Source organism: Corylus avellana, chromosome ca2 (assembly GCF_901000735.1).
Source record: "Corylus avellana chromosome ca2, CavTom2PMs-1.0".
Taxonomy (NCBI): Eukaryota; Viridiplantae; Streptophyta; class Magnoliopsida; order Fagales; family Betulaceae; genus Corylus; species Corylus avellana.
This window is the reverse complement of record NC_081542.1, coordinates 40,913,835-40,925,701: the sequence shown is the minus strand read 5'-3', so window position 1 is coordinate 40,925,701 and position 11,867 is coordinate 40,913,835. Positions and strand designations below refer to the sequence as shown.

Sequence of the window (11,867 nt, the reverse complement as noted above, 5' to 3'; positions counted from 1 at the left end):
CATATGTGGAACAAGAATACAGAAATAAAACTCATGATCACAAAAAAATGACGTAGAATGCAAGATCATGACGTAGAATGCAAGATCATGAACACACATCACCAAAAACTCCCCCTCAAAATATGACTCAATAATCAACAAGAAGCTAAAAAATGCGAAACATGTTTCTCCCCCTCAAAAGTCAAATGAACACAAATGATAACACATTAATGACTCATGTATTTCACAATGAATATCCAAACATGCTCCAAATATGCAAAATATACATGAGACTAGAAATGGCTAGAAACTCATATTGCTTAACCCAAGCGAAGAAAATGTTCCATTCAACCTATGCTTGTGTGGTGTGTGGGTAAGCCATCCAAAGAGAAAAATTTTCAATTTACAAAATGAGGAGAAAGTTTCACCACCATGAGGTTTTGACAAGTATATCAAATCAAAAGTCAAACCTTATCATACTAGGGCCTAGCCACTCTCATCCTATACAATTTTCTTTGTAAAATATTTTGCACAAGTTTAACACAGTGAAATAAATTCCTTTTGGAATATGATCTTTTGATTTTATTTGTTTCACTATTTTGTTTATTTTTCTCTTTGAGAAAGTGTCCTTAAACTTTTGGTGCTTATCACAATAGAGAAAGCAGGAATTTTTAAGCCCTAGGTTCAACTAGCATATGGTCAATTTGAAAAATATGACTAGTCAAAAACCTCATATGGCTACCTAACAGACCTCACAAATAAAATGAAACAAAACCTCAATTTAAGCTTAAATGTGCACAAAAGATAAAGCATAGGCAAAATGTACCACATAAGCTCAGGCTTTAGGTAACCACAAAAACAAGTCCATTGACACAAATTTTCATCTCATGCATATTAAGAACATTCCAAGACGTGAGGAATTACATCCATAAAATGCAACATGAGAAATTAATGGACTATCTAGGTGCATAAGACAAAAGAAAGAAAAGGAAACAATCAAAGTAACATATTTTTGCCTTTTTGAAATTTTTCACAAAGGAAATGCACACAAAAGAAAAACAAATGCAAAACAAAGAAAAATGCAATGCAAAACAAAACAACATGCTTGAATTGAGATTACAACAGGCAAGACATGAATGTCCTTTAGCATTAAACTTTCATCACATCTTATAGGTCCCACTACAAAATAATGATTTGGTTTAATAACTACTTCTAGGTCTTCACAAGACATTACACATTCCTGAACATTTGATTATCAAGTAGACAAAAATCTTGGTGGTCCGCACACAACATCTCATCTATAAGCTTTTCAAAGATCATGATATATGAATTTCTTGAAAAATCCTTTATGAATATGCCTCAAAACATGAATCTCAAAACAATCATGTATATACTCTTCATACAGAAAGTGTAACAACAAAAACAATGCAGTGCATAAACAATAAAGCAAAAACAAAAAAAATGCAAAGCAAAGAAAAATAACACGCTCTAGGATATTCAAAAATAAGCAAAACAATCAATCCTAGGCATGTTATTGACTCACCTAACTTTAGGTGAGATCACTACCACTCCCCCTCAATGGGTAAATGGTATAATCCTTCCTAACCCAAACCTTCTTCAATAAAGGTGTAGAGACGTGAACATTTTCAAACTTGTCTACTCTAGACACACCTCCCATCATCATTACCAAACCCTCATAATCTTTCCTACAAACAGAATTTTTATTTTTATGCACATGAGGTTTCAATTTAAAACAGTTTGGTCGAATGTGACCAACTTTTCCACAATGATGACAAGTAGGGATAAACCTTTTAGGAGGTAGATTCCTAGGAGGATGGACGACTCTATATTTGGGGTAAGATACACAAGGTTCAATATGAATTTTCTTAACTTTCTTACCTTGTGAGGTCGAGGCAGCTGCTGTTTTTCTTTTAACCAAAGAGTCTTCTACTTTTTCTGATTTAACAAATATTATCTCGGAAGTAGAATCATTGTTAGAAGACAAAGCAACATGACAATCAAAACTTAACTCAGATTTATCACAATCAGAATTCTGAGTATGTAACATATTCTCAAGGGAATTGCTAGAGAATTTTTCCAATTGAGTTTCTGACTCTTTTAATTTATTCTCTAACAAATCAACTTTAGAACCTAAAACAGAATTTTCAGATTTTAAAGAATCAATTAAAGCATGTGATTCAGACAATTTAGTAACAATAGATTCATTCACATGTTTAAGATCTTGAAACTCCCCCAAACAATTTGTGTATTGATGTCTCAAAAGAGTGAATTTTTCCAACAAATTGTTGAAGGAGTTTATAAGATCATATTCCCCTTGAGAAGTATTCATAGCAAACAGGAGTCAACAGATCTCACTCAAGAATTTAATCCAAATAGAGTGAACCCGCTCTGATACCAATTGAAAAACGCTATACCGACTCCAAAAACTTGTTTATCACAATTTATGCGGAATTAATAGTATGAAGCAATAAACAATTCAATCACCCAAAATATGTAAAGCAATAAAGAGGCAGACACAGATATTTTGGTTACGAAGAGGAAACCTTTTAGAAACCGATCTAAAAGTAAAACCTCTCCGGGGCAGCCAAACCCAGGAAATCACTATCAAAAGATTATCCAGAGATCACAGATACTAGGAACACTTACAACCCTTTGCAAGACCTTGGCTCTGTAAGATCGACAAGCCTACAACTCGTCTCCTTGCTCACAATCTTCTTCAACGTGATTCTCCTTTTACCGGACCCTTCCGATAGACTTCTCAACCGTAGATTTATCAAAGGAATAACTAAAACTCTAAGAGATTTAATTTAACGCTCACCACATATGATCTCTCTTAGCATAGCCTCCGACGAACTCTCTGGGGGTAAAAATTCGTGCCTCTCTCTTCTATAATGATGTATATATACTCCTGACAAAACCCTAGACCTAACCCACTTAAAAACACGTTTTTGGGCCTAAAACTTACGGGGGGTCCGGACATGTTAATGGGCTGTCCGGACATGGCTTTGCGGAGCAAAATTTTAGTTTCTGGAAATGAGGTCCGGACCCGGGGAATTGCGGTCCGGACCCGGCCTGTCCAGTCTTCATCAACAGCTCCGATCGATGGGCGTTTGTGGTCCGATTGAGCTGAAATTTTGCAGGGACGTTCATAACACATGAATCTACATTATGAACAGTGGAGATTGGATTTTGAGCATTCTATATCAGTGTTTGAGCCATGAACAGTAGCATCTGCATTTTGGAACTGAATTAAGCCAACACAAGAACTAACACTGTGGACATTCAAGATGAATTGGGTCATGGAATTGCTGCATCAATAGGTACGTACAAAGAGGATTACTTATCGCCATTGCGATGTAAGAGAGGACAAGCAAGTTGAGGAAACGGTGAGTTACACCTTGGAGAAATACGGCAGCCTGGATATCTTGTTCAGCAATGCCGGAATCACCGGAAATGGGGTTGGGGAAGAATGGGTTTGGTTTTTATTTTATTACTATTATTTTTTATCAAAGGTTTGTGCAGGATAGATGCTGAAGTAAAAAAATAAATAAATAAATTAATTAATTAATTGTATTTTAATTTATTACTTGTAAAAGAAAAATTTATTATGTGGCAAGGATGTAAATCTAGTCATATTTGATAATTTGGCAATTACGACACGTGTCAAAATGTAATTGGTCCCCACGTCAATGATGTAGATTTCTGTTAAGTTTACTAACGGCAGGTGGATGGAAAGACCATCTCGGTCTTTAGGCAAACCACAGGGACCTTCTATGATCAAAAGTAAATCATAGCAATCAAAAAATAAAATTGTGAAACCCGAGAGAATAAATAAGTATTAATTTAATCCTAAATTTTATTTCAATTGTGGTTTTAAAAACCATCTATAGGTGTCAGGAAATAGGTGCAACAAAGTGAGCAAGTATATATCAATCACTCCTCTCGAAACAATAATTGGATGACTAAAATTGACATGCATATCAACCACATCCACACACAAACCAAAAGATTGATACGAACATGAGAAACTCGAGTCTTGAGGCCTAATCCAAAATACCAAGATTTGGAAGGTGTTTCGAAAGATAAGCGGTAAGGGTCAGTTTTGGGTGCTTTGCAAAGGGTATAAGTGATAAAAGGGGCTTCGAAAGATGAGTGGTAAAGGTCAATCTTATTAGCTTTTGTTTGTCCCGCGCCTATGAGCAGTGAGCAAAGGACACAAGAAGCCCGAGCGGGGATGAAAGCGTTGTTATGAACTTATAATGGCACTCCATAATGTCTAGGGACCGATGAATCGAGTCGACCCCGGCCAAATTGAACTTTAAAGTTTTAAGATTGACTTGCCCATGAGGTTACCTGTTTGAGTTGAGCTATGAGATGTATATTCAAATTTGGCTTACTAGAAGATTTGCCAAGTTCAAGCATAGCACCAACAACCTCAATTCAACTCAAAGTCACACTAAACTATTAAATTTTTGAAAATTTTTAAATGTGTAATTCCAGCCAAGTTTATTAACAATTACTGTTACTGATTCTTGTCGGTCCGCTTGTGCTGACAAGAGCAACATGTCAAATTTGAAATAATAATTTTACTCAATTGTCATTTTCGCTAACGCCAACAGGGGAAAAAAAAAACGCGTGAAAAATTTAAAACCAAAATATTTGGGCCATGTCTTTATTAGTGGCACTACCAATTATGTCTCATTATTAGGGTTACACAGTTACAGCACACTTGAGACAAGGTACGAGGAAAAATATTCAAAAGAGAAACCCACGCAACTTTCAGCCACCAGTGCATATAAATACACTGAAACAAAATTAAGAAAACAACATTAAGAAGCAAGATACATTAAGCTTAATTATAATTAATCTTAAAATTCATATATATAAAATATAGTAGTTAATTATCTTAATCTTAAGGATAAAGCTCAATAACAGATTTCATCCCATACGAGGCAACTATACTGTAGCGGGCGAAGCCAGCATTGAAGAAGAGCTTCTCCCATTCATTCTTGTCCCTCTCTTTTCTAGTGGCGAGAACCATCATGAGTGTGTCAAAGAAGAGCTTCGTTTGAGTAATATCATCTTCATCCTTCTCCTCATTTATCACCACGTCTATGATTATTACCTTTCCTCCCTTACCTTTGCTTGTAATCGCCTCTTTGCATCTCTTCAGAATTTTCACACATTCCTCATCGCTCCAATCATGCAAAATCCACTGTCAAATATTGCATATTTATCACAATTACTTGATGTTTCAGACAGTACTAAAACTTTTTAAACTTTAAAGAAATGATTGTAAAAGTGCCTAAACATGGAAAAGAGTAATAGGGTAAGCGAAGTTTTTCAAGAGACGAAAATATATTTGCAAACCTTAAAGAGAAGGGCATCTGCAGAAGGAATAGACTGAAACATATCTAGGGGTGCAAAGGCGGTTATGGTTAGCGGTTAGTGGCAATAACCGCTAACCGTAACCGCCTTAGCGGTTAGTAGATTTCACTAACCGCAACCGCTAACCGCCTAACGGTTAGCGGTTAGCGAAATAGATAACCGCCCGCTAACCGCTTTTTTTAAATTGGGCGTTTTTTAGGGCTTTTTGGGCTTTTTTTAACCCTTGTTTTTTTTTTGTTTGTATTTTTAATATCTTCTTAGGCCCAATTGCTATAAAAAGTGCCCATATTAAAAAATCAAAAATATTTGACCCAAAATTTACATTTACTTATACTTTAAAAAAATTTCCTTAAATATTAAATCATAACCGGTTAACTTTTTTTAAAAAAAAATTCAACACAACATACAAAAAAAAGTTTAGAATTCAGACAACTGTCACAACATATAAAAAAAAAATATAAAAAAAGTTCAACACAAAGCATGCATATAAAATAAGTTCAAATAAAACATTAAAACTTCATCAATCCTCTCATTTGGTCCTCTAGCAAATCCTGTGGACATCAAAAGAAGAAAAGTTATAATATTAAACATAATAATATTAAGGCACAAAATACATTAATACATTAATACTTCAATTGTGATTATAAGAAACACATTGTTGAATCTAATGTCAATTACTTAATTTGATATTATATAATTATATAGTCTCATTAAATTATATCATATGATTCATATGATTAATTATTTAAATTCTTATCATATTTACTTATAATCTTTTTTCTTTGAATTGAACTTAATATCTAATGGTAAATGGTAATGTTCAAACTCCTAAATCTTAAATTCCTAAAGTATCTAATAATGCTTTAATTAAATTGTAAACTTGTAGTTATAAGTAATATATTGTTTAATTCAATTGAATCAATTGTGATTATCATTGTACATGAATCATATGATTAACTTGTAGACTTATGACTTATGAGTTATGTCATATTATATATGTATTATTTATTATTATATAATCATATGATTTAATGATCAAGTCATCATGTGATATAATCATATCAATTATAGTGATAATATATAAATTACTGAAATTATAATGATAATACATTAATACTTAAATTGTGTTTATAAGTAACACATTGGTCATTGTTTAATCTAATGTCAATTACTTAATTTAATATTATATGAATCATATTATCATTGTACATTAATAATATGATTCACTTGAAGTCTTGAATAAAGTTTTTGAATTATCATTGAATCATATGATTAAGTATTGATATTATACATTTATATTATTCATATACATATGTAGACTTATATAGACTTATAAGTTTATAACATACATTGAAAATAAGTCTCTAGATATTTAATTGTTGTCTTAGTATGAATTGGTATACTTATGAGTTATGTCATATTATATATGTATAATTTGTTATTATATAATCAAATGATTTAATAATCAATCTCATGTGATATAATCATATAAATTATAGTGATAATATATTAATACTCAAATTGTGATTTAATGATCAAGTGATTATGTTATATGTATAAATATTTTTATAATTATAATTATAAAAATATATTATATAAAAAGGCGGTTAGCGGTTAGCGGTTACGGTTAGTAGACTCAATAACCGCTAACCGCTAGGCGGTTATGGCGGTTAATGCGGTTAGACGGTTGGGCGGTTAGGCGGTTGGCGGTTATAGCGGTTAGCGGTTAGAAACCGCCCGCCTTTGCACCCCTAAACATATCACCACCAACATATTTCAAGTTGGTAGTCTCCGGCAGGTTGGCAACGACATGTGGAAGGTCAAACACCGTGCATTTCACGTGAGGGAACGCCTGAGAAATGATCCTCGCCGCCGTCCCCGTACCCCCTCCAACATCAACCAACGTGCCCAAGCCCTCAAAGATGGGCTTGTAGTCCTCAACGACGAAGCTCATAAGCTGGGAATCACTGGCCATGGCTTCATTGAAAACGCAACTGTACTCTGTGTTTTGGTTAAAGTAGTTCCATACGCTCATCAAATGCGTTTTCTCAAAGGGCGTCAGCTCCTGATCAGTACTCCCCCCCCGAAGCCAATCTCCCAAGACATGCCAGGGGCTCACCAGGACAGGATCCAGCATTGCGTTAACAAATGGTGACAGGCTGGCGATATTATCTTTGATGACAAGCCTAGAGGATGGTGTGAGAGCATAGCCTTCTTCTTCTTCTTCTTCTTCTTCCTCATCATCATCATCATGATCATCTTCTGGTTGATTTTGATGATGATGATGATGAAGTTTTGTTTTAGTGAAGAAGCCGGAGTGCACCAACAAACGCATGAGCCTGTGGAGGCAGCTGGTTTTTTTGGGGTGAATGTGAAGCTTGGAGGCCAACTGTGGAAGAGTGATGGGTCGGGCATGGGTGTGGATTATGTCGGGTATGGCTAGCTGAATGGCGCAGTTGAGTGACATGGAATCTAATATCCTAATACTAGATTCCATGTCACTCAACTGCGCCATTTAGCTGAATATGTGTTTATACAAATGAGACTGAACTTCAAACAGCTCAGTCGCTCCCTGGCTATGAACGATATCCATTGATGATGATATCTTTGTTGCAGATCTCTTTCACCACCATCTTCTTATATAGACGGTTGTAGCGGTGACGTGGTCTATTACTGCCTCATTTTCATTTTGAGAAACGCAACACATTCGATAGGATCCTAACCGGAAAAAAAAAAAAAAAAAAAACTAATGGAAGGGTGACGGCATTGTAATTGTAAAAGTGATAAAAATTTAGAAAAATTAAATGAAATTTTTTCTAAAAAATATTACCAAAAAAAATTGAAATTTATTTTCTAAATTTTATTTAGGGTCTATTTTAGATTGCAGTTTCAATAAGTGCGATTTTAAAAATTATGTTTTTAAAAATTGTGTTTTTGAAATTGCTATTTTTAAAAATCGCAAAGGCGTTTAGTAAAACATGTTAAAAAATATTTTTTTATCAAATATTTGTTATGCGAAATTGTGATTTTGGTTTAAATTCACACTTTTTCAAATGAGCACCCCTAACCTACTTATGGAAATCGTAGATTTCTTTCATATTTTGGATTAAGTGCTTTTTAAATCACAATGCCAAACGCATTACGTTTTACGATATCTTTTGAAAATGCAAATTATTCTTACGAAATCGCAATTCCAAACGTATCCTTAGTCTTTAGAATTATCATTAAATTTTGAAATGATTATTATATTATGCACCACCGAAAGTATGAAAGTGAGATTACCATTTGTCTTTCATTTCACTGCGTTAAAGAGAACATTTTAGATAGGACCAGCCATGTGTGACTTACTCCAATTAGGAACGAGAAATGCATGGAGATGGGGATATATGAACTCGCGGACAAGCATGAATGGGTAATCGACAATGTAAAAAAGACAAGTAAAATGCCAAAATCTTTGACACAAACAAATTCTGCAATTCAATTGACTATTTGCCAATCAATTATTATTAGTATTATTATGGAATAAATGAGTAAGACACAACAAGATTTTCAATTAGTAAAGTTAGAAATTACATTTTATCATACAACTATTTCACAGTGCTAAATGTCAAGATTTTCAATAATAATAATTGATTGGCAAATAGTCAATTGATTTGCAGAATTTGTTTGTGTCAAAGATTTTGGCATTTTGCTTGTCTTTTTTACATTGTCGATTAATACCCATGCATGCATGCTTGTCCGCGAGTTCATATATCCCCATCTCCATGCATTTCTCGTTCCTAACTGGAGTAAGTCACACATGGCTGGTCCTATCAAAAATGTCCTCCTTAACGCACTGAAATGAAAGGCAAATTGATGCAGCGTAGGATTGTGGTGAACAAGAAAACAACAAATTGAAGGAGTAATTAATTCTAAGATTATAAGACTATCACAAGAATCAAAGAAATCTTCTCAAACAATAGAGACTATCTATGCTTTAAGGAAAAACAATGAAGAAACTCAACTCTGAGTATTATTTATTTAACAAAACTCAATAATAATCATAAACTGAATTGTTAAAGGTTATAAGCATATATTTATAGCCTAAGACTTCTAATTCTAAAATAACAATGAGATAAAGTGATGTCCCCTCGAAGTGTGATACATTTAATTCTAAGCATATATTTAATGATGCAGATCGCAGGTCCCCTGGAAGTGTGATTGAGTGCACGTGTACCTGCGATCGAGTGCACCTGTACCTGCGATCGAGCGCACTTCCAGACACTTGCGCACCAAGCCACTGGTTGTGCGATCGATCGCTCCTGTAGTTGCAATCGAGCGCACTCGGGCATATCTGTTCTGCAAATAGACATCCGAGACACTTATCTTGGTTTTAATCTTTTGTTTAAACTAGGTTTCTTTGTTAGTTGTTTCTTTTATCTTATCTTTCAGTCTTTATTTGAATTAGGTTTCTTTATTAGTCTTTTATTTGGTTTAGTTGTCTTTCGTAGACTTCTAAATTAACTTTATCTCATTGTTATTTTAGAATTAGAAGTCTTGGGCTATAATATATGCTTATAGCCTTTAACAAGTTAGTTTATGATTATTATTGAGTTTTGTTAAATAAAGAATACTCAGAGTTGTCATTGTTTTTCCTTAAAGCATAGATAGTCTCTATTGTTTGAGAAGATTTCTTTGATTCTTGTGATAGTCTCACAATCTTAGAAATATTTACCCCTTCAACTTGTTGTTTTCTTGTTCATCACAATCCTACGCTGCATCACAAATGGTAATCTCACTTTCATACTTTCGGTGGTGCATAATATAATATACAAGGTGAGGGAGAATATACTATTATTATTATTATTATTAAAATTGTAAATCAGTCAAATTGTATATCACCAAATTTTTTTTTTTTTTTATCAATAATTTTTTATGATTCTTAAAAGTGCACACTCATAAGGTGTTGATATACCTCATAGTATCAAGGAAGACGAGGAGGATGAAAACAAATTAGATTTCTCAATCAAATTCATATAGGGGCAAATCTAATTTTGGATTTTTTATATATATATTTTTTTATTAATGTTAGCCGGCCCCAAAAAAAAAAAACCATGAGGATAGGATAGGCATGAAGCTTGAGTGTCAAATCACTAATTATCTTAAAATTTTAAACTGGTCAAAATTAAGAATTTTATTATATGATTAATGCGTTAATATTCTTTTTTAAGCAATGCTACAAGTCTCTCTTATATTCCTCCAAGAATGATGTCTCTTAAAATTATAATTGGGTTTATGATCGATCACTATTGAATTTTGATTAAATTGTGACTTTAAAAGCCACTTCATTTTTTGAGAGACACAAGAGTAACATGAGAGGGCCGGGATTTTTAGAATTATTCATCTTTTTGTAGGCTTAAAACTCTATTCCAATAAGTGAGGCATTTTAATATCAGGTTAAATCATTAATTACTCCAAAAAATAGATAATTTAATTAATATTTAACAAAGAAATTCCAAAAGGTTATCTTTAATTAATTTATAATATTATCTTGTATTAAGGTTAGGTAAGGGATATTTTTTACCCTGGGGTTGCCCCATTTCCCACGTTGAATCATAGGTTTGGATATCACTTTTGAGAAATTTAACATTTAAAATTTTATATATCATATCTTATAATAATATATTGAGACATCACCATAAATTTATGGTGATGGAGCCATTCCCCATTTCTCTCTTTTTTGAGCAAGATTTTCCTCAATAAATTTTCATATTACCCCAAAAACTTCTTGTTTACTTTGTAATAACCACAATTCTATATATATAGCCCTCCTCCTCTTATCAGTTGGTTAAAACATATTTGTACCTATGTTGGTGTATACCAATCAGCACATGACTTCTTGGAGATCGAGTTTAATTGAGTGAAAGAGGATCGACGTGCAATTTCGTAGGTTACTGAAACTCTGCTCGATCTAAGGCTCCGTTTATTTTGACGTAAAATGGTTTTCTTCGTAAAATAATTTCAGGAAAGCTATTTTCTTTAAAAATATTTTTCGTCGAAAACATTTTACGGCGTTTACCTTGTACACGGAAAATAATTTTTTTTTAATATCTTTTGTCATATATATTTTTTCCAATAAGGTCCTCGCTGGGACCTGCACGAGACTTGTTCGAAACTCTGGACCTGCCCGGGATCTACCTGGGACCCGCCCAGGACCCGCCTGGGACCCACCCGGGACCTAACCGGGACCTGTTTGAGACTTGCCCGGGACTCGCCCTGGACCTGACCGACAACTGCCCGAGACCTGACCGACAACTGCCCGGGACCTGCCCGGGACAATGCCGGGACCCGCCCAGGACTTGACCGGGACTTGACCGGGACACTGCTGGGACTTGACCGGGACTCGCCGGGACTTGACCGGAACCCGCCTAGGACCAATTGGGACTTGACCAGGACCCGCCCAGGACTTGCTCGGGACCTGCCCGGGACTTGCTCGGGAC

At 34.3% G+C, this 11,867-nt stretch overlaps 1 pseudogene; it reads right to left on the bottom strand.

Annotated features, from left to right (window-relative positions):
* Positions 1-4,912: 4,912 nt before the first annotated feature.
* LOC132172988 (trans-resveratrol di-O-methyltransferase-like) lies at positions 4,913-7,981 on the bottom strand (annotated as a pseudogene).
* Between the last annotated feature and the right edge of the window lie 3,886 nt (positions 7,982-11,867).